Consider the following 6,108-nt stretch of genomic DNA (forward strand, 5'->3'; position numbering starts at 1 on the left):
ATGTGCATGTATAACTGACAAAATATTTTAAAATTAAAAACTACACAGTTTATTCATAAATAATTAAACATATCTGATCATACATAAGTGAGATTTGGGAAGATTAACACAAGCTAAGAAAAATAAGGGAATAATTGTAACTGAATATACTATAGTTCATATAAGTTCATCCAAATGTTACTCAACTTAAACTCAGTAGTTTGAGTGAATCATTAATGATACATAGATGATAGTAGAAAAGGAAAAATCTGTTTTAAAAGTGATTGATTCATTTATTTATCCTGATTATGCAGGAAATAACTTTTCCAATGTCATTGTTTGCTGAAGTGAGGTGAGGTGCTTCCCTTGACATCTTGTCGCCCAGGAAAATCTTTCTTGTGAACCTCCAGGCTGAAGTTGGATATTCCTAGTACTCTAGGTGTGCTAATTTCACCATATTCTTGGACATTATTCTTCCTTTCCAATCAGAGTGTGGTGTTTGTGGCCCGTTACTGTAACCCCTTTTTTTCTTGTCTCCATAAATGTTGACCAGCTTGAAAGTCTAACGTCAAAACATAATGAGTGTAATCAAGTGGAGGAAAGAAAAGCTGTTTGAAAATGGTTATTTCTCCCCTACCTAATGTATAGGTTCTTGTGAAAATGTTCTGTTATTTTTAAGACTGCCTAAGACTGAAATAGTTTCCTCATTGAACAAGCTATAAAGAATGAATACATCCAGATCAGGGTCAATCTGGTCTTCAAAGACCTCCTAGTTTATGTGATTAATTTCAGTCAAAAGATAAATTATATAGTTATGTGACATCTGAAAGTCACTTTGATAAAACTCAGTGCGTGGCGACCTAGAAACGTTAAGACTTTGTCAGAGAAGAGTAATTGTGACAATGTAGATCCTTTTTTTTTTTTTTTCTTTGTGGTCAATACTCACTGGATCAAAATAGCTATTACCCTCTGTGCTCTGTCTGCCCTGGCTTCTTTCATTTAATCAGATGCCCCTTTGGTAATTTCATTCCCTCACCAACTCTCTTTAGTGTTGTTTCCTAGACAGATATTCTTTTTAATCTAAGATTGTGTTGGTATCTATTCTGTCCTTCCACATGGCAATGGAGGAAACAAAGGGAGTGTTAATGGAGACATGGCTTTGCATAACTCCCACAGAATGACTTGTAAATATGATGTTTACTATAATAATACTGTTGAATTAGGATTTATAGTCCCTTTTTCTGAGATGTGTTAAAATAGTACATGGAAAACTCTAAAATTAAACAAGTGCATCAATTTCAGACATTAGTTTCTTAATAAGCAACTCATATCTAGCAGTTTCAGCCCTGCACGAAGACTGTGCAAATCCAATAAGGTGAAAGAATCTTTCCTTCATTAGCTTTGTCTTCCTTTTATTTACCATTATTTCTTACTATATATACAAATACATGTAGTAAATATATCTCTTACAATATATATTAAGAAATATATATATATTATAATATATATTTGCTAGAAAGAGAACAGAGATTGTGGATTGTAGCTTTCCTTGAACAACTCTGACATTCTTACCTTAGTTACCAAGTAGGAAATCCTTACAAAGGTATATTAGTTGCCTCCAGTGGCCCTGGTTTAATAATTTCTGTTGTGTTACCTGATATCTAGTACATTCATTGAGGTGAAATCCCAAGTCTCTTTCTAAATAGAATTGTAGTCTAGACTGATATCTCACAAACAGAGTAATTCATTTACTAAGAGGTTTCTGAGAATAGATAACTTTTTGTTATATCATAGGCTTGGCTATTATTTGTCTCACAAACTTCATCTTTATTTCTGTTACCTATAGGTTTAATTATAATTTGGGAGTTTTTTTGGGGGGAAATGAGTCTCATGGGACTCTTTGAAGTAGGGTAAGAAAATTGCTTTTCTGTTTTCTTAAGCCTAGTCAGAAGGAAAGAATGAGAATGAATTAATAAGTTGGAAATATTCTATTTTTTACTATTCAAAATTAAACATTTATAAAATACTTGGAATTAATAAAAGACTTTATTCCATACACATATGAACAATTTGGACTGATGATGATAATGTAATGATTTGCTTGATTTATTTCCTGTGTATCCATTTTTTAACAAAAAGACAATGAAAATGCTTTTGTCGTGGTACTTGGCGCAAACAACTCATGCAAAAGTTATCAGGTGACAGTCTCAAGAATACGAACATTATGAATACAGAACACGTCATAAGCAAGGGTCAGCTTTGGGAAAGGAACCATAATATAATTTACATTGTGTTGAATGAAAGAGTTCTTTGAATTTTATTCCACAGTCCATGATGTTCTAGGAAGCCTTTCTTTTCTTTTCTTCTCTTTTCTTTTGTTTTCTTTTCATTTCTTTTTTTTTTATTTTAACATAATTGAAATAGGGAAGTTAAGAATGTGCTTTTCAACTCAATTCCAGCACAATATTCTATTAATTCAAATGGTACCAATGGAGTGTACATTTTTGTCATGTGGATTCTGGGAAGTCTATGGAAGATGTAACTCAGGAATCCAAATTTCTAAGAAGCTTCTTAATGGCATTTCCATGAGGAGTATGACTTTTACTTTATTTGAACACTGATAGAAAAATTAATAATAAAGAATTCTTATAAAATCCTATTTTATTCAGTAAATAATTGATTGGAATAATTTTCTAACTTAAAAATTTTTTAACTTCAACTTCATCATTAGTGGATATTACTTAAAGATAAAGCAATTGTATCTAATGCTAAGTTGTATGTTTAGTATACTTTTATTTATTTTAAAAATATTTAAATTATTATTTATTTGCAACTTTTATTATATTTTATTATTTTTAAAACTTTTATTTTAGTTTCAGGGGTACATGTGCAGGTTTGTTTTATAGGTAAATTGCATGTCACGTGGGTTTCATATACAGATTATTTCATCATCCAGGTAATCAGCATGGTACCCAATAGGTAGATTTTTCAAAACTCACCCTCCTGCAACCCTCCACCCTCAAGTAGGCCCCAGTGTCTCTTGTTCCCTTCTTTAATATCCATGTGTTCTCAATGTTCAGCTCTCACTTATAAATGAGAACATGCAGTACTTAGTTTTCTGTTCCTGCATTAGTTCACTTAGGATAACAGCCTTCGACTCCATTGATGTTGCTGCAAAGGACATAATCTCATTCTTTTTTATAGCTGTATAGTATTCCATGGTGTATATGTATCTCATTTGCTTTATCCAGTCTACCATTGCTGGGCAATTAGGTTGGTCCTATGTCTTTGCTATTGTGAATACTCCTGTGATGAACATATGCGTGCGTCTGTCTTCATGGCAGAATAATTTATATTCCTTTCTGTATACACCTAATAATGGGATTGATGGATCAGAAAGTAGTTCTATATCATGTTGTTTGAGAAATCACCAAACTGCTTTCCACAGTAGGTGAATTAATTTACCTTCCACATGTAGTGTATAAACATTCCCTTTTCTCTGCAACCTCACTGACATCTCTTCTTTTTTTGACCTTTTAGTTATAATCATTCTGACTGGTGTGAGATGATATCTCATTGTGGTTTTGATTTGCCTTTCTCTAATGATTAGTGATGTTGAGCATTTTTTCATACGCTTGTTGGATACGTGTATGTCTTCTTTTGAAAAATGACTATTCATGTCCTTTGCCCACTTTTAAATGCTATTGTTTGTTTTTTGCTTATTAATTTGTTCAAGTTCCTTGTAGATTCTGCATATTAGACCTTTGTCAGATGCATAGTTTGCAAATATTTTTTCTCATTCTGTAAGTTGTCTGTCTACCCTACTGATGGTATCTATTGCTGTGCAGAATCTTGTTAGTTTAATTAGGTTCCACTTGTCAATTTTTGTTTTGTTGTGATTCCTTTTGGTGTCTTCCTCATGAAATGTTTGCTAGAGCCTATGTCTACAATGGTATTGCCTAGGTTTCCTTCAAGGATTTTTATAGTTTTAGGTTTTACATTTAAGTCTTAATCCATCTTGAATTGATTTTTTGGGCATGGTGTAAGGAAGGGGTCCAGTTTTAACCCTCTGTCTATGGCTAACCAAGTTATTCCAGCACCATTTATTGAATAGAGAGTCCTTTCCTCATTGCTTGTTTTTGTTGATTTTGTTGAAGATCAGATGGTTGTAGGTGTATGGCTTTATTTCTGGGCTCTCTATTCTGTTTCACTGGTCTGTGTGTCTGTTTTTGTACCAGTACAATGCTGTTTGGGTTAGCGTAGCTTTGTAGTATAGTTTGAAGTCAGGTAATGTGATGCCTCCAGCTTTGTTCTTTTTGTTTAGGATTGCTTTGGCTATTTGGGCTCTTTTTTATTTCCATATGAATTTTAGAAGTTTTTTTTTTTTTCTGATTCTCTGAAGAATGTCATTGGTAGTTTGATAGAAATAGCATTGAATATGCAAATTGCTTTGGGCAGTATGCCATTTTAATATTGATTCTTCCTGTCCATGAGCATGGAATGTTTTTCTGTTGGTTTATGTCATCTCTGATTTCTCCTCCTTAATTCATTCCATGAGATGAACATCATTCTGACACCCAAATCTGGCCAAGACACAACCAAAAAAGAAAACTTCAGTCCAATATCGTTGATGAACATAGATGCAAAAATCCTCCAGAAAATACTAGCAAACTGAATCCAGCAGCATATCAAAAAACCTAATTAACCACAATCAAGTAGGCATTATCCCTGGGTTGCAAGATTGGTTCAACATATGCAAATCAATAAATGTGATTTATAACATAAACAGAACTAAAAACAAAAACCACATGATCATCTCAATTGATGCAGAAAAGGCTTTTGATAAAATTTAACATCCCTTCATGTTAAAAACCTTCAACAAACTAGGCATTTAAGGAACATACTTCAAAATAATAAGAGCCATCTGTAACAAACCCACAGCCAACATTATACTGAACAGGCAAAAGCTGGAAGCATTCCTTTTGAAACTGGAATAAGACAAGGATGCCTACTCTCACCACTCTTATTCAATGTAGTATTGGAGGGCCTAGTCAGAGCAATTTGACAAAAGAAAGAAATAAAAAGCATCCAAATAGAAAGAGAGGAAGTCAAACCATCTCTGCAGACAGCATGATTTTATACCTAGAAAACCCCTAATGAGTCTCTGCACATAAACTCTTACATCTAATAAATAACTTCAGCAAAGTTTCAGGATACAAAAAGCCAAAGTACAGAAAACAGTAGCATTTCCATGCACCAACAACATTCAGGATGAGTGCCAAATCAAGAATGCAATCTTATTAACAATAGCCACACACTCAAAATAATTTACATAGGAATACAGCTAACTAGGCAGGTGAAAGATCTCTATTTTGATTTTTTTTTAATATGGGTCACCTACTATATTCAGGTCCTACACTATTACGTTTGAAGTGGTAAGAACTTTCACCCTCAAGGATTTAGGATTTTCAGTGTTTTAGGATATTGACATATTTTCCAAATTTACCCATTCTACAAACTAAATGCAATCAAATTGATTGAGATGTATCCCAGAGGCTCAGGAGAGAAAGCCCCCTGAAAATGCCGAGGATGCTTCGAAATTGCAAAGCTTCACAGGGATGATTAACTGTTTTTTGTTTGTTTGTTTGTTTGTTTTTGAGATGGAGGTTTGCTCTTGTTGCCCAGGCTGGAGTATAGTGACATGATCTCGGCTCACTGCAACCTGCACCTCTTGGGTTCAAGAGATTCTCCTGCTTCAGCCTCCCAAGTAGCTGGGACTACAGGCATGCACCACCATGCCTGGCTAATTTTTTTGTATTTTTAGTAGAGAAGGGGTTTCACCATGTTGACCAAGCTGGTCTTGAACTCATGACCTCAGGTAATCCGCCTGCCTTGGACTCCCAAAGTGCTGGGATCACAGGTGTGAGCCACTGCGCCAGGCCAACAGAAATGAATTTGAGATGGTTCTTGGGAGATGCACTTTATTTTCACTATGAAAATGCTTTTAATGGTGGTGTCTGTACAGTGTGTGATATAAAGTCAGGAAGAACTCCAAGTGCACACACACAGAGACCTGGTTATCAGAGAAAAGATTGTGAGTAAATAGAGTTCCCACTGCTTCCCCACTTT

This window comes from Chlorocebus sabaeus, chromosome 13 (genome assembly GCF_047675955.1).
Source record: "Chlorocebus sabaeus isolate Y175 chromosome 13, mChlSab1.0.hap1, whole genome shotgun sequence".
Classification (NCBI taxonomy): Eukaryota; Metazoa; Chordata; class Mammalia; order Primates; family Cercopithecidae; genus Chlorocebus; species Chlorocebus sabaeus.